Source organism: Rhipicephalus microplus, chromosome X (genome assembly GCF_043290135.1).
Source record: "Rhipicephalus microplus isolate Deutch F79 chromosome X, USDA_Rmic, whole genome shotgun sequence".
Taxonomy (NCBI): Eukaryota; Metazoa; Arthropoda; class Arachnida; order Ixodida; family Ixodidae; genus Rhipicephalus; species Rhipicephalus microplus.
The window spans coordinates 463,407,968-463,426,495 of record NC_134710.1 but is presented as its reverse complement, the minus strand read 5'-3'; positions in this window follow the sequence as shown (position 1 = coordinate 463,426,495).

The window sequence follows — 18,528 nt, the reverse complement described above, 5'->3', positions numbered from 1 at the left end:
AAACATTCCGCGCCAGTAATACCTTTTTCGTAAGCACTCGTAGGTCTTGAAAACACCGGCGTGAGCACATTGCGGGTCGGAATGAAACGACGCGCAGATGGTAGAGCGCAGCGTTCGGGGAATGACTAGTAGCCATTTCCTACCATCTGCTGAATAGTTGCGCCGGTACAAAAGGCCATCCCGAATACTGAAGTGCGGAGCCTGGCGGCGCAGGGTTCGAGTGGTTGGAAGTGTCGGTGCCTCGGATAACGCGTCAAGAAGCGAAGCGATCCATGGGTCATTGCGTTGTGCAGAAGAGATGGTGTCCTCGTCAAGCGCTGACAACGTGTTGTCCGAGGAAACAGATGCGATGTCCGGGGATAGGGGAGATCGTGACAGTGCATCAGCATCGGCATGCTTGTGGCCGGAACGATATACCACGCGAATGTCATATTCTTGAAGCCGAAGAGCCCAACGGGCAAGACGACCTGATGGGTCCTTAAGCGACGATAACCAGCATAATGCGTGGTGGTCCGTTACTACATCAAAAGCACGGCCATAAAGGTATGGGCGGAACTTGACAAGCGCCCAAACGATCGCCAAGCATTCCTTCTCGGTGACGCTGTAGTTTGATTCAGCCTTGGTAAGAGTTCTGCTTGCGTAGGCGACGACATACTCGGGGAATCCAGGCTTGCGTTGCGCGAGAACCGCACCGAGGCCGACACCACTGGCGTCGGTGTGGACCTCAGTTGCTGCCGTAGGATCGTAGTGGCGCAGTATTGGTGGCGAAGTGAGGAGACGACGAAGGGTACAGAAGGCTTGGTCACACTCAGAAGACCATGCCGAAATATCAGTGGTGCTGCCTATAAGTTTGGTCAAAGGCGCAATGATAGAGGCGAAGTTGCGCACGAACCGGCGAAAGTAGGAGCATAACCCCACGAAGCTTCGTAACTGCTTCATAGTCGTTGGTTTGGGGAAGTCGGCGACAGCACGTAACTTAGCCGGGTCTGGAAGTATACCGTCCTTTGATACGACGTGCCCGAGAATCGTAAGTTGGCGAGCAGCGAAGTGACACTTCTTGAGGTTGAGTTGGAGCTGAGCATTCTTCAGGCACGTGAGAACGTGTTTGAGGCGCTCGAGATGTGTTCTAAAGTCTGGCGCAAAGACGACTATATCGTCGAGATAGCAGAGACAGATTTGCCATTTCAAACCCCGAAGAACCGAGTCCATCATACGCTCGAAGGTGGCAGGCGCATTGCAGAGGCCGAAGGGCATGACATTAAACTCATACAGACCGTCCGGTGTCACGAAGGCTGTTTTTGGTCGATCGGCATCGGCAAGGGGGACCTGCCAATACCCTGAGCGCAAATCTAATGATGAAAAAAACTCGGCACCTTGTAAAGTATCAAGGGCATCGTCAATCCTGGGTAAAGGATACACGTCTCTTCGAGTGATCTTATTTAGGCGCCGGTAATCCACGCAGAAGCGAACGGAACCATCCTTTTTTTTAACGAGCACTACAGGTGAGGCCCATGGACTTTGGGAAGGTTGAATGACGCCACGTTGCAGCATATCGTTCACCTGTTCGGTAATAACTTGGCGTTCCGTCACGGAAACACGATATGGTCGCTGTCGTATTGGCGCATGGGAGCCGGTATCGATGTAATGTAGAGTGGTAGAAGTGCGGCCAAGTGAAGGTTGAACAACATCGAAAGATTCGCGGTACTGGTACAGCAGTTGGAGGAGTTCAGATCGTTCAGATGGTGACAGTCCGTCTGCGATCGCCGAATCGAACACTTTTGAAACCTGTAGATGAGAGTGGTTAAGAGCACTGAGGGCGGCGAGGTCACTTTGGGATGATTCTTGCGGCACGGTAAAAATTTGTCCGTTATCAATGGGCTGTACGCATCCAAGAGACTCGCCTTTAAACAGTTTGATGGTATGCGGAAAGGGATTGGTAAGGCAGAGAGCACTGGCTCCATTAGAAATTGAGAGGGCTGAATAAGGGAGCAGAAGTGGTTTCCGACTTAGAAAGAGGCGTGATGGCTCGAAAAATGCTACTTCATCACGCATGCCGTCGGAGACCACAGGGAGCAAAACAGCTGTTGTCGGTGGAATGTCAGTGTCTTCTTTGACAACTAGCTTGTGCGCGGCTCGATTAGTGTGGTCGTAGGGCTGCTCGAAGAACGGAAGCAGTTCAAGTTCGGAACGGGCACAATCTATAACGGCACGATTACGGGATAGGAAATCCCAGCCAAGTATGATGTCATGAGAGCACGAGGAAAGGACGATAAACTCAACAATGTAGTGGTCCTCCGCAATTTTGAGTCGGGCAGTGCAGGCGGCTATAGGTCTAACAGGTTCTCCATTTGCTGCACGTAAGAACATATCAAGCGGCGTGGTCACCTTTCGGAGCTTGCGGCAAAGTTTGGCGTCTATAACAGACACAGCGGCACCGGTATCCACAAGAGCGTATGCATGGGCGCCGTCCACAAAAACTTCGACGATATTTGACGGCAAGGTGCGAGGACTTGAACATTTCGATAGCGCAGTTCTTGCCCCTTGAACTGCGACGGCTAGTTTCCCTCATTTTGAGGGGCTGGTCGTGGACGCATGGGTGACAAGGAGCGTCGATTGGGTGAAGGTGAGCGACGAGACGAAGTTGCCGGATAGTCACGGGAAGACATGTTTGACTGACGATCCGAACTTTCATAGCCAAAAGGTGGTCGGTCCATGTAATTGCTTCGTGGTCGGACGTCTGTGTAGGCGGGCACGCGACGACGGCAGTATCGGGAGATATGGCCAGGTCCGCCGCACGCAAAACAAATCGGCCGGTTATCGCGCGTTCGCCAGGCATTTGCAGCAAGGGGCGCCGCCCACGCGGCATACGGCTGAGTCGAGGCTGTGGTAGCGAGGGGAGGAGCCCATGCGACGGAAGACTGAGTAGGAGAGGTGACATGCGGCAGTCCGTTGAACGGCGAGGGCTGGTGTGGCTGCTGCCTCTTTACTGCGTCAGCATAAGTAAGGGGCGCGGCGACAACTTGCTGCTGAAAGGGCACTGGCATAGCCTCGGCAATCTGGTCCTGAAGTGCATGTCGGAGCATGGGAGCTAACGGTGTCGGTGGTTGCTCTTGCTGCTGCTGCGGGAGCTCTTGGCGCTGACAAAACGGCAGGAGGGAAAGCTGCGTGCGACCTCCTCACGCACAAAGTCTTTCATTTGTGCTAGAAGGCGGGAGTGGTCAGGTACGACGTCCAGGGCAGTGAGTGGTTGGTTAGGCTGAAATGGACGACGGGTGAGAGCTCGTTGCCGTCGCAATTCGTCGTAGTTCTGGCACAGAGTTACCACTTCAGACACCGTGCAAGGAGACTTCGCCAGGAGCATTTGAAAGACGTCGTCATCAACACCTTTCATAATGTGCTGGATCTTGGCACTTTCGCTCATTGCGGCATCGACGCGCTTGCAGAGATCGAGTATATCTTCAATATAGGCGGTAAACGTTTCGCCAGGTTCTTGTGCCCGTGAGCGCAGGCGTTGTTCGGCGCGCAACTTCCGCACGGCAGGGTGACCGAAAACCGAGGATATTGCCTGCTTGAAAGTGGCCCAGTTCTCGAACTCGGATTCGTGGTTTGTATACCACAGTTTCGCCACATTAGCCAAGTAAAAGTTGACGGTGCTCAACTTAGCAGCGTCATCCCACCTGTTTGGTCCACTGACTTTTTCGTAGGACGACAGCCAGTCCTCGACGTCCTGGTCTTCGGCGCCCGAAAAGATCGGGGGGTCTCGCTGGTGAACCGGGCCGGGGCAAGTAGGAGCCGCGAGAGGTGCTGTCTGTTGGGCAGCGTCAACTTGCATGGTCGACGGCAGCGTGCGGGATCGGAGTTCCAGGGTGTAGGTGATGCAGTTACCCAGCACGATCCACCAAATGTAAAGGGGGTTTATTGAAGGACTGAGCAAGCGGGTGGTAGCTCTGAAAGGAACGCAGGCGAACCCAGATGACGGTGCTTGATCGCCGATCTCGTGCCTTCTTCTTGTGCTGATGATAGCTCACCTGATGGTATCAACGTCTTTCTTCTTCACTATTTAAACAAACCTGGCAAACAGAAAAACCAGCACTCAGTGAATCTGTTGAACATGACGTACTCTTGACTAGTTATAGAACACTGGTCTCTCTGCAAGTGCATTTAGTCGGTGCTGAAGCGTTTGCGTTTACACTGCAGTGCGCGGCGTGTAGTGTGGTGGCCAGGTGTGATGTAGGGGGCCCTTTTCCGCATTTGAACTATCACTCCTAAATCTTTGCGGTGTGTTAAAGACTCTCGGAATCATGTGAACTAAACACGGTGAAGCTATGTCACTTCATCACAACTGCACAAAATTCAAAAAAGGAAAACCAAAAATGCAAAACGGGACATGGCAAAGGCTATAGTTACATGTCTTCGTATCTTTGCCGTGAAGTCCGACATACAAGTTTTGCACAACTCTTGATCCAAACAAACCTAGTGAACAGAAAAACCAGCACTCGGTGAATCTCTTGAACATGACGTAGACGTGAGTAGTTATAGAGCACTGGTCTCTCTTCAAGTGCATTTAGTCGGTGCTGAAGCCTTTGCGTTTGGACTGCAGTGCACGGCGTCTAGTGTGGTGGCCACGTGTGATGTAGGGGGCCCTTTTCCGCACTTGAACTATCACTCCTAAGTCTTTGCGGTGTGTTAAGAGAGAGAGAGAGAAAACTTTATCAAACAGTGAGTCAATTGTTCAGGCATGGCCCGTCGCCCCTATCTGTCGGCGGGAATTCCTTAAGACGCGGCAGCAGCAAGGGCTTCACTGATGCTGTCGCGCTGGACGTTGGGATCTCGGCTGTAGAGCAGGGCATCCCAGGGTTCTACAGTGTGAGAACCATCGTTTTGACTTCGACATGTCCACTTGCGATGTGTTAAAAACTCTCAGAAGTATGTGAACTAAACACGGCAAAGCTATGACACTTCATCACAACTCCACAAAACCCAAAAAAAAAACAAAATAGGAGACAGGACACAGCAAAGGCTATAGTTACATGTCATTGTATCTTCGCCGTTGAGTCTGCCATACAGATTTTGCACAACCATTGATCCGAACAAAGTCGGCAAACAGAAAACTCAGCACACAGTGAACCTCTTGAACATGACGTAGATTTGAGTATTTATACAGCACTGGTCTCTCTAAGTGTGCATTTAGTCGGAGCTGAAGCGTTTGCCTTTGGACTTCAGTCCGTGGAATTTGATGGCTCCTGATACATATCTGCCACCGTGCTAGACCGTGCTAGTGGTAGCCTGGTAGCCTATATGGACTGTGATATTTCTTTGGTGGAAGTCACAAAGCACACACCACTTGCACACATACATACATACTTCCTAGAACTACAACATAAAAACACTTGCTCTGAGGTCTTTACCAATGCCTCAAAGTCCAACACTTCTGTGTCATAAGCAGCAGTAGGCCAATCAATTTCCGAGGCCGGCGTTCTTCATATTGATTCAAGCGTTTTCACGGGAGCCTGTGCAATACGGACGTTCGTAAAACACATCAAACTGATAACAATACAAAAAGCGGTAATTTACAAAGATTTCCTAAGTGTATTTGAAGCCCTGAAAACTTAAAAAAACGTAGAAATCCCGTGCTGGTGACACTTTACTCCGTTTTGTGCACACTGTACACATTAAATCAGCGTGTCGTTGTCTTCTGGGTGGCAGGGCACCATGAGGTACAAGGAAACGTTTTGGCGGACAGGTTTGCTGCTTCCGCCAACGACACCACTTCCAATGCATCAATTCCAATCCCTGCACTTGACTTGAAACCTTTTCTAAAACAAAAGCACAAAGGATATTGACAGATTACGTGGGATAGACACACAGACAACAAACTCCATGCCATTAAGCCGCAACTAGGTAATTGGCCGCCACTATCGAAATCGCGACACACAAAAGTAACACTAAAAAGGCTTCGAGAACAGGACATACACACTCTACACATTGATATCTTCTGTGTACCGGTAATGTATCATTGTGCGAGAGATGTGGAGAACCATTTACGGTTCTCCGAATTCTCGTCCAGTTCAATAAGTTAGATGCTGTAAGAGACAAGCACTTTTTACTGCCCTGCCGAAAACAGCTCCCACTACACCCTGTGAAGCTCATCAGTAGGGACCCACTTGTTAAACTGCAGTCACTTTTCACGTTTTCAAAAGATTTTCACAGCTTTCACCCCATATTTTGTGGTGATGCGATGTTTTTACATGCGTTGGCGTGAAGAATTTGAAGGCTCCTTCACAGCCACGCATCATATCAGTGTTCATATCTCTATTCTATTGAAATGGCGCTCTTTTCCCTTCAATTGACCCTTGCGCCAATAAATACCACTCATCATCAATAACATCTTATTTTATGCAGATCAATATAGTGAACCAAATAGTGCTACCAGTGGCATTGCGGTCTTTTGAGAAGGTTAGGCTTCGATGTGCTCTATCGCCTTGTGTTTGTTGTTGATATGTCATAGAGAATATCCTATCACTTGATACTCGTACATCTCCTCTAAGAGCTTTGATAGGAATTTCGTGGTGTGCCATTTTCGTAGTTTTCCATTCATGAAGCCAATGGTACAAACTCCAGCTTATCAGATCGATGCTGCTGTTGGCTAGCCAGAGAGCGCCATCAGACTTTCCAGAGATTCTTCATGGGTTAAAATAGCATCTTCCGGCCACAGGCAACCGTCAAAGTACTCGATGAAAATATCCTTCGTTTGTTGAGTGGGACGCAGCATAGACGGTGCTTTTGTAGATTGTGTGGTGTGATTGTGTTCGTCTGCCAATTTTATGGGTATTTGTGAAGGTGTAGTGGGCACGCACAAAAAAGCATCATTCGTCTTGGGTCTGAGCTCAATTTCTCACTTTATGTATATTTTTTTGAGGCAATTTGTGTTTAGGTTTTAAGGCTTTGTTGCAGCTTTATTCTGAATGTTGTGTGCATAACAACACCTTATCGAAGCCTATTCTAAGCGGGAATCCACCGCGTTGAAGTACCCACCACGTAAATTAGGTTTTCTTCTCGCCGGCCCGCGACCTCACGAGTCACAAAGTACACTTCCTCGCACCTTGATAGTGTATTTACCGCTCGAACGTAGGAGTCGGGCTAGCCGTCACTTGTTGGCGTTCGAGTCCAGCAGCTGCGATGGTTCTCAGAAGTGCCCAAAACGTAAATCAAGTTTTCTTCTCCCGGGCCACGACCACAGGAGGCACAATGTACACTGCTGTGTACCACGCTGGTGTACTTACTGCTCGCACGTTGGAGTCGGGCTAGCCGTCGCTCGTTGGGGTCTGAGCCTAGCAGCTCTGAAAGGTCTGAGAAGTGCCCACCATGTCAATCAAGTTTTCTTCTCCTCGGCCTGCGACTACGCGAGGCATAAAGTACACTCATGACGTAACAAACGCGAGAAAGTTCAAGTGTTCGGAAAAGACACAGCATGAGTACTTACTAGAAACTGGAAAGTTTTATTGCGAAACAAACATTTACCATTGGATAACACGCAAGTGTGTCATCTCAAACCACACCTGTTATCCACAACTACGTGGGATACCATGAAAAAAAAACAACTGCCATAATCGATAGCACACAGCCAGAAACAACTCGTGTTAAGCCCGTCGTGCGTAGCGGTTGACACTGTTTTTGGCCGTGGTGTCTACCTAAGGTTAGCTATATCGTGACATAGATGCTTAAGTTATAGCCAAAGGGCCGAGAACATAGTATGAGTATGGGCGGAGCACATAGTATGAGTATGTTCAGTATTATTGTGATGTCCATCTCTATATTATTCGTGAAAAAAAAACGGCAGCTGAAGCGGCCGATGGGTGCTCAAGACAAGTGTCACTCTATCTTTACTAACACAGTCTACACAATTCCTACTTTCCTATACCGTAATCGAAGAAGAGCATGTAATAACAGAGTATACGAACAACGTGTTTGTCACGTAATGCTTCCCACTTACACACAATTGTACACGAGAAAATATACCAATATACAACAAAATGAAGAAGACCATTATACTATAATCTACGTTTATATGCCGTCTTTATATGTCAGAAAGGTTAATACCTTGGATATACTAGTACAAAACAACGAATAATTGCATATCATGCATTACAAAAGCATAGAAGGTAAAATTTCAACGTTTGTTTGATGATATAACACAACAGAAACACAATTAGGCTAACCAAAGTGGTTGTTGCTGAAGAAGCGGTACTGTGAAAAAAAATTACCTTTGTTTAGGTTATTTCCAGATTTTATCAAAAATATACAGACATATATACAGGCGTGGGCAACTACAATTTATAACGTAGTAACACCAGGATGCCGCTGTAAACTTATATAAACATCACAGCAATGAAGAGCTCGCGACGCAGGATTTCCAGCGTTGGCGTCACAGGTGGTAATCAAAAGTTTTCATGTTTCCGTTACCTGCTGAGAACTTGGATTTTAGTGCTCTAAACGTGTGTCAATATTGCTGCTCTGGAAATTCTCCCAGCATTATGTGGGCTTTTTCACCCCTGATTGTAGCCAACAGTTGCCTCTGTAGAGTGTGTTCGTAAAAAATTTATTTTTGGCGAAGCCACAGATTTACCAAAAGGGCTTTTGCTCTCCTGTTGTAGTTTCTCTCGACCGAATAAAGGTCTTCTCACGCTATGTCATGGTGCTGTAGCATATCAATGTGCGCATGGCAATGCACTACTCCAGTACAGAGCAATGCTTTTTTGAAGTAGGCTTTGGGTTGCAGCCTACTTGCACATTATTCCTACCCAGGAACAGCGCTCGGTGAAGTGGTTGAACATGCAGACTGTGATGGTTTTGTCGGTGTCCTGAGCGAATTATATCTGGGGAAGAAAGACTTTGGTTGACGAGGTCCTACATAGGAAAGATCCAGTCTGTGTTATCCTGTGCGACACGTACCTTTGAGAACATCAACTTGAACCATGCAGCCTTTCTAAGCTTGATGACTCCAATGCTGCCCGAGAAAGGCTTATATGACGGTGCTATTTGTGTCAAGTAAACCCCACTGACTCGCAGTAGTTGTGATTAACGGGACCAGGGCTTGACACTCTCGACAACATCATGATGGCGATCAATCATTACTACAAGGATGCCGATTTCATGACTGGTACCCCGTGATGATCAGAATATATAGATTTCAAAGCCGCAGTGACAGCGGGTTCTATAGGACTGTGCTCATCTGACCTGAGCCGCTTACTTCAGGAGACTTCTGAGTTCGGCGAGCTGACTACGTCTTTGATAGAAAAGCCTATATCACAGAACAGCAGCCGCTATGTTCCAGTCCAGTTTTTGCAACGTGGCCTTCGTAAATTTTCTTTTGAACTTGGCCTGCAGGGTTTCAATAAGGAATCGTTTATGGTATTTGCATTACACTTATCGGATACAGACTGTCAGCTAAAGAATGTGCTTTGCGGTTGCAAAGTGAAGATATTTCTGACTATTTACCGTGTGTATTAATAGATTCCCAGAACCTTCTGGGCTCACTTTGAATTTGCAGAAAGCCCTTTCTCTGTCAGCACCCTCTCTCTGCCCCAGGTAAGTGGAATTGGGAGTAAGCGCATTGGCAGAGGTGTTGTCACGCGTGGGCATGTCTCTCTCGACGCTCCCGAAAAACAGTTGTCGTATGATTGCGCCAGAAACGTAGCTGGAGTGTGCTGAAAATTGCCGCTCAACATGCCTGGCCAAGAGCCTCAAAAAAAAAAAAAACTCGCTTCTATCAAATCGTGAGACACTTGGGTATTCACCCCTCGGCATAGTTGACATATGGTGCATCATTAAGTGGCCTGATATGCAACAAACTCTGCATGAGCGTCTGTGCAAACAGGCGTTTGGTGTGTAGCGTCACCACGAACCCGAGCTAATGGAGAGGTGCCGACTCCCTCCCACGCCTAGCCGTGTCCGGGGAAAAGGAATCCTGGGTGTTGAATTGACGCTGGGTGCTTTGGCCTTTAAGGACCCTGGCAGAGGGAACACATCGTTTTCGCCCCGGATTCACGTAGACGGCACCCCTGGGCTGACCCACCCAGGGGAAATTGGCAGTCGCCTTTTCCTATCTCTCGCTCCCTACATCTTCGTCTTGATCTCTCACTTCTTATCTGTCCTGTCATCTTCTCTTTTCCATTTACTTCAAAATTTCTCGGACGCGAGGATTAACCTTGCATAGTTAGTTACCCAACCTTGGATAGTTATATTCGGTTATAGCGGCGATGCATGGCTGGCGTCTCCAACTGTTTACTATTCAACCTTGTAGCGTCCCCCTGTCGGGCGCGGTGGTGCGTGGCCACCGTCGCCACCAATATTTACACAATCTAGATGGCCAACTTTTCCGCCCTCCCTGGTCGGTGCCAGAAAAGGTGGCACACCGAAGAACCATTACATTTCTCAAAACCAAAGCAGTGTTTCCCCAAGTTCGAAGTCATGCATAGTCATAAAGAAAACAAAACAGTCTGAACAATCTCACTTGTATCAATAACACTCACTGAACCAATCGGCCTAGGGTATCGTGTAACTGAGCTGAAAAGTGGCGACCTCTTCTTGAAGGTTCGCGACAAGATCCAATACGACAACCTTTCTGAACTAGTAGCATTTGGGGATGTCTCAGTTTCCATAGGCCCCCACAGATCCTTGAACATAGTTCACGGTGTCCTTTCTTAAGACGACCTTCTTGCATTATCAAAGAATCAACTATTGGAAGGCTGGCAAGACCAGAATGTATTGAAGGTCCAAACAATAGTGATACGGCGTAACAAAAAATCATCAAAACAAAAATTTATCACCTTCGATACCAGTTACTTACCCGATTCAATTGAGACCGGCTACTGCAAGCTTCATGTCAGGCTCTACATACCAAATTATCGTAGGTGTTTGAAATGTCAGCGCTTTGCACATGGGTCGCGAAGCTGCAGAGAGCGTGCTATTGCGCAACCTGTAGGTCTAATGAACACCCATCGGACGCCTGTGCTGCTGCAGCCCGCTGTGCGAACTGCCGAGGAGACCATCCTGCTTTTTCGCGATCGTGCCCAGTCTGGAAAAAGGAAAATCAAATTGTTTAACCTATAGTTAAATTTAATCTGTCTCTTCAAAAGGCGCGCCATGGCTTTCTTCTCCACAACAAGCGCTCTGCTTCCTTTGCATTTGTGACGCGCCAGGGTGCCGCATCACATCTCTCTGCGCGCGCCGAAGTCACAAAATGTGTGACCGTGGTCGCACCGCCGGGGCGAGCGCGGTCTGGCTGTAGTTGCCTGTGCTGCTCCACCTCCTGCCAAACAGGTTCAGCAGGCTTAATTGTCTGCCGGACCCTAGACCACTGCACCCGCAGTAAGGTCCGAAATTTATGTGAACGTGCCTGCTAATCAGGCACCATCCGCCAACTTTCAGGAGGGGATGGATACAAATACCGACCCTCTGGCACCTGAAGCCATGAACGACAGGCGCAACTCTTTGGGGCGCACCAAAAAATATAAACGCGGAACTGCGATCCCCCCAAAAGGCCCTGCAACCTAAGTCAACACTTTTCTACACACAGCGCCGCACAATTATACAATGACACGAATACTATAGTGGAACGTCAGAAGACTGCTGAGACTTCGACGATATCCAAGAACTTCTACACAAACACCCACCAAAAGTGCTGTGTGTGCAAAAAACGCACTTAAGATCCAAGCACACAAACTTTCTACGTAGTTACACTATATTTTAAAACGGTCGGGATGATACTGTCACGTCATTGGGCGGTGTTGCCGTCGTAGTTGATCAAGGAACAGCTTGTGCACATTTACCGCTTCAGACACCCTTTGAGGCGGTGGCCGTGCGAGCTGTCCTTTTCAACAAATTGGTCACAATATGCTCTATTTACATACCCCCGCATTACCCGCTCAGTAAACAGAAATTCCAGTCGTTCATTGATCAACTCCCAGAACCCTGAACTGTAAGACAAAGGGGTGCTAAAAGGGTGTGTGGTTCGTCTTTTCAGGGACAAATGGGGCTGCCACAAGTTTAATTCCTTTAGGGACAAACGGCACCAGGTCTAGCAGTTCTTCCCCACAGACGAGCTCAAGAGACTAACATTTAGTCCTCACAATCACACCTTAGTGAGTAACCCTTAGTCCCACAATTCACTTCAAAAAACTAACATTTAATCCTCACATGTGCACCTTATAGAGCAACTGTTCCCATATTTACACTTTACCGGGCAACCATTAGTCCTTAGAGTTGCACCTCGCCGGACGAACGGTTGATCCACTCAAATACTCCAATCGGTTGAACTTTTCATCCCCAGTTCTAACATAGCTTTTTATTTATTTTCTGCCAGGCCTAATACTTTTTTGCCTGTTTTTCAGCACCGTGGGCAACAAATAGCGCAAAAAAGAACACGCGACAAAGTAGTTAGCCACCTATGTGTAACTGCTTTCGCAGTCACGGCAAACGAAAGACAAAAGTAAGACATCGAAATCTTTTAATTTTCTACATACACATCAAGTTTCTACATTCTTTCAAGTGAATATATGGTGAAGTGTACAAGTCCAGTCTCGTTATTACATCTTGTTCACTTCTTGTGGAGCTGACTCCTCTGACGGAAGCGATAAATGAAAGGCATTGCAGAAGCCAGCGCACGCCTGCTGTGTAACCACAGCTGTACGTACAATTTTATAGTAAAAATAGTTAGACACACGTGACAGAAGATGAAAATGCACGCATACTATAGGTATGTGCAAGTTATATAAAATCATGCGTGTAAAATATGACACACAAATAACTTTTTCTCCACATTTCTCACAGTCCTTCTGACCTGCTCTGACGAATGAGATGGATGACAGGCACCACAGAGTCCAGCGCACACAGCCTTCAGCACGGTGTGTGCCCACGGCTGCACAATAAGTATGTAAAATAGTGAGTCACACGTGACACAGGATGAATACGAATGCATATGAAAAATACGTGGGAGGTGCAATAAAAACATACGAGAGATATGACATGCTAATATTTTCACCGTGATGTCACAAATCGTCAGACTTGTTTTGATACCCGCAGCGCAACAGCTTAGAAGCGGCGGCCGCAGCCACAACTCCACGAACGTCGTGCCACCAACATGTCGGCGAGTTCTAAGCGAGCGACGTCGTTCAGTTCGAGCAAGTGAACGTGAGATCAAACACGGCGCTGCTCGCGGAGTGTCAGCCGCCAGCGAACTTCAAGCGGGAGAGCGAGCGCACGCTTGGCCGCCGCCACGAACAGCACCGAGCTTCTTTGCAGCTAGCGCCGAAGAATTCAACGAAAATGTGACCCTTTTCTACAAACTCAAGCGAGTGCAGTACGTAAACGCGAGTCCGCCGCCGCGCCCAACGGACGGCGCCGAGCTGCCTTCGACCGACTTACGGGGAAGCTATCTGTAATGGCGACCAATTTTAACTGAGTTCCGACGCTAGCGAAAGCCCCGCCAGTCCGTGCTGGTACTTTCAGCGCGCGACATACGACAACCAAGTTCGTTACGAGAACCCGCAATCTGTTTTCGACGACTCCCGACACAGCCATAAGGTCTCAGCTCAATATCGTGAGCCCGGAGCTCATTGCGGCGGCGAAGACAGGCGAGCACTCAATAAGTAAGCGTACGGGAGGCCGATGGCAATGGTATGCGATTTTCAGGCGACGCAAAGCACAGGCGAACTGCAGACGCCTAAAGTGACCTTCGCGGTGTATTTCGTGCATGCAATATACAACACTATGGAGCCCGTTGCCGGCAAGCGCAATCCGTATCGCACACGCGACAAGTAGAGTAGAATAAAGAATGATCACCTACTTTCGAAAGAATCCAGCGCTGATTTCTGCTCTGAAACGGACTGAAGTTAGGTATGCGATAGTCCTGCCGTCTTCTCGGCCACCATGTTGGCCTTCTCAACAGTTGCTGTCGTGTGTTGGTCGTGACTATCTTGAAGCCAGAGATACACAGTGTGGCGTGGTGGCGTGTCGAGACCTGATCCAGACTTCATGGGCGTGCAAAACATAAAAGCAGCAGTGCACGCCCACTCAAGCGTACACACAAGCACCACGTCGTAATTCCCAGATCATCGAATTCAGGCGGCCGTGGTCGAGCTCTCCGAGCGCGACATAACACGAACCATCGCCAGCAAAATACAGGACAACATTTAGTCTGGAGAGGAGGAAGACGGTAAGTGACCTTGGCAACACTTTTCGCGCTGCCCGCAATTTCCGGGCAGTAATCCCTTCGAAGCGTGTTTGGAGACCAAGTGGAGCACGTGGCACGCTTCCCTCTGTGGTTGCTCGTCAACAGTCTATTTGTTAATCGCGCGCGCTTATAGGGGAGACCGCTCAAGCTTTCCCGCCGACGCCAGCACTTGCCTTTCCTCTGCTAGAAAAAGCGCACAATAGTATCGTGTTGCGACCCTTCCGCTCCCTTTTGCTTCCACGCATTTGTGAAGGGCGTGCTGCACGTGAAACGTCCCTCCTTCCGCGATGTCAACCCAACAGAAAGGGGGGAACTATTGCTGCGTCATCTGTCACAATAAGCATGCAAACACGAAAGGGTCGGCTCCACCAGTGAAATGCTACCGATTCCCAAACCGATGGTACGAAACAAGCAGACGACAGGAATGGTTTAAAGCAGTGCGCCGAAAAAAAGTAAGAAAACATTTTTTAATTATAATTAGCACGCGCATAATGCATCCATCATAACGGGTGTTAATTCCTGCGTCACCGTTCCTCTTAGCTATTGAGTTACTGGGAGATGCGCGTCCCCATTTTTAAAGTGTAAATTACCATAATACTTTCAAATTCCGTCTTTAGAACAATGTTAAAAAATTGCGAAAAATGTATTTATGCTGCTACTATTATTGGATATTGTACGGGACGTAGTAGATGAAGTTGTGTACACATGTGGTATTGGTGATGTGTGGTTATATAATTTTTATATCTACGCAGCGCCGACGGAAGTGCGTGATTGTCAAAAGCTTGGACAATGACTCGTAGCAGACATTTTCTGGGAAACTGAAAAATGACTCAAGTCTGCACCCGTCTTATGCGCCGACAGTGTTTCCAGTGGCTTACAATAAACGGGCACCTCACGCAGAAACGGCGCAGAAGTATGATAGGCAGTGAACCGCATAACTATCTGTGCATTTTAAAGCATTTTCTGAGGACTGTTGATTTCTGATTTCCAGCTTAGCGAGAATTCGTTCCGCGTCTGTGCAATTATCGAGTAAAGCTAAAATAGCAGGGTTTTAAAAAGAAATGACACTTTGATACCGCCACATTTCAGGGGTAAGATTGAAACGCGGTTAGTAACAAGCACATTGGTTTTTTGATAGTTTCATACAAAGTAAAAATAATGCAAGCAACAGACAACGCAAAATGTTTAATCAATAAGTTTTCATACGTAGCTATCTCCGTGAAGCTCCCGTATAAACTTGTTCTGTGCACACAGATGGACACAATTGTTAGTTTTTTAATAGGACATTTTGACATCGTACATGTTTTCTTAGAGTTTGATTTCATATGCAGTACTTGTTTTATTTTGTGAATGTAAGGCGTTACTAACAGGATCACGGAAAACCCTTAAATGTATGCTCATTTTCAGATTTCTTGTACATTTTATACTTGAAGATGATAAAAAAGTTATTATCTGGCGCACTACAGGTATGCTCAATGTTCATCACAGTACAATATCTAAATAAAAAAACTCCAACGTATGAACGTTGTTGTTAACGGCACGATGTAATCTCTGCCACAACCCTATTTTGCTTAGGTGAAAGCGTCATTCTGTGAGGGCAGCCAGATTACTACAAAATTCCATGGAGCAGACTATGCCGCAAGGTATTGCTCAAGACGACCCAGCAATGAAAGATGGAGAGAACTCTGTTTTCCTCGATGTCTATGACACGCTTTCAAGTGATTTAGAATCGCTAGAGACGCCAGTGATGCAATTACATTTGCCGCTGGAGATGCGAAGCTCCCGTGTGAGTGGACACGACCACAACTACGAAAAAAAGAAAAAAAAATGCATTAGCCGTTGTTGCACGTCCAGTGGCAAACACAGTGAACTAGTTGTTTCTTAGTATGCAGGGGCAGCCCGAACGACACCGTGTATTTAGTGACCAAGATAAAATGCCTTATAGAAATGTGCTCTTCCCCTGCAGATTAGACACACACAAAAAAGTTCCTCTGAAAGCTGGGTGCTCATCATGATGTAGAAAAATGTAGACATCGAAATCTTCAAGTGAAGTGTACAAGTCCAGTCTCGTTATTACATCTTTGTCGCAGTAGGCACGCTGCTCGCGAACTCGAAGTACCCGTGATAAGAACGGTGATAATGCAAGGAAGGACACGCGAGATAGATGTAAATTTTTCTGGTGGGTCAGAAAGGAGCCCCAAATAGACGATTTATTTTTGAAGTGCTGTGTATATACCCCACAATAAATTGGGTGGGTGCTAGTAAATTAAGGTATCCCAACTAATAGCAGTGACAGCGCAATAACCGCTTAACCTAAAGCACGAGAAGCGGCCTGACCCTTGCATCCAGTAACAAACATAGTGCATAGTACACACAGCAAACCAAATAAAACAGGTATGTAATTATGAACGTACAGAAAGTTGTATTCACCTCTAACTCGACGTCGTAAACAGAGTCGTCTTTCACTTGTGAAACGCACTTCGCTCTGACGAGGATGGTGTCGTCTGCTACAACTTCCTTCGCATCGGCTACATGGCTGAGCAGACGCCGCCCTTTTACCAAATTGCTGCCACGAAAAAAAATCCTCAATGACGGCGATCCTATTAAACGCGGAAAGAAGCGTATACATCATAACCGCGCGTGACGCGAAACTCTCAAAAACACGCGCAGAACGCGTGCATTGTGCGAGCAAAGCAACGCGTTTTCAAGGCAGGTTGAAGGGGACAGCGGAAGGGTCAACACTCGAGTAACCAGTTTTCTCCCCGCATTGACTGACAGCGCCAGGCTCTGCAGCGCCTCCCTCGGCGTGGGTCTCCCCTATTGGGCTCCGTTACTCTTTTTTCGGGTAATTTTGCCTTAGAGTGTATGTTGTCCAAGGTGACTTAAATGCGCATAATAGCTTATGGGCAACACTCGCTGCGATGCGCGAGGTCAGCTGATTGAACAGTTCTTTTTTTCTTCCGGCGCGTGCCCCCTCAGTTTCAAAAAGTCAACATGTTAAAATATGGTTACTAATACGTACTCGTCAATAGACCTCAGCATAACATCTCTATCACTCCTACCTCTATATAAATGGGAACTCATCAATCACCCGTACAGTAGTGACCATCTTCCTATACTTCTCATCAGATCAATGAGAATTATATGCCCTCAACACTTTCCCAAATGGCTGGCGAATAAAGCCGAATCAGAACAGTTTCAAAAATTTACCCTCCTAACTTCCACTGACATGAGGATGTTAAGCAAAGGAGCTCCTGTCAGCTACCTGACAGGTTTTTTCATTGATGTTGCAACGATTGTATACCACAAACATGTGGACCGTCAGGCATACCACGAGTCCCATGGTAGAATATTGAGTGCCGTATTGCGTGCGAAGAAAAAAATAGGCTTGGAAGTTGCTTAGAGACTCACCTACAGCCGAGAATTCTATACACTTCAGGATCATCAAGTCGCAAGGAAGGAGGACGCGCCGACAGGCGAGGAGAAAAAGTTGACATAAATTCTTATCAGGCATTCATTTATACACAGATAAGGCGATAGTCTAGAACATGGTTAGTAAGGTAGCAGGACAAGTACACTCACTTCCTCTAGTGAACACACAAAGCGAGAGCTTCTAAGGCCAGGGGAAAATTTTCGGGGCGCACTTCCAGCAGGTATCCAGCTCATCACACTATATATAGTGAAGCGCTCCAACAATAAAAAACCAGAATTGAAAAACAGGGATTAGAGCACAAGCCCACAACGTACGAGCCATACAATGAACTTTTCTGTTTAGCTGAACTACAAGCCTCACTCACCTGCTGCAATAAATCTACCCCAGGGTCGCACCGTGTGGCAAATGAAATGTGAAAACACCTGCCGAATGAAACCCGGGAAGCTCTGCTCTCCCTGCATAATGCGATATGGTCTTCCGGTGAGCTACCCTCAACCTGGAAGGAAGGTCCCGTTATCCCAATTCCTAAACAAGGCAAGGACCCGGCCGCAGTTCCCAGCTACATGCCAACAGCGTTAACCAGCTGTCTTTGCAAGGTCTTTGAGAAAATGCTAAACAGGCGCCTGATGCACTTCCTTGAACCTAATGGCCTACTTGACCCATACCAGTGTGGTTTAGGGTCGGTTCACCACTGACAACCTTGTCCGTATCGAGGCACCGATTCGCCACGCTTTTGTTCATCAGCAATTGATTGTTTCTGTGTTCATCGATATAGAAAAGGCATATGACACTGCATGGTGTTTCGACCTATTGCGTGACCTCTCATATTTAGGTGTGTGGGGTAGAATGCAGACAATCTTCG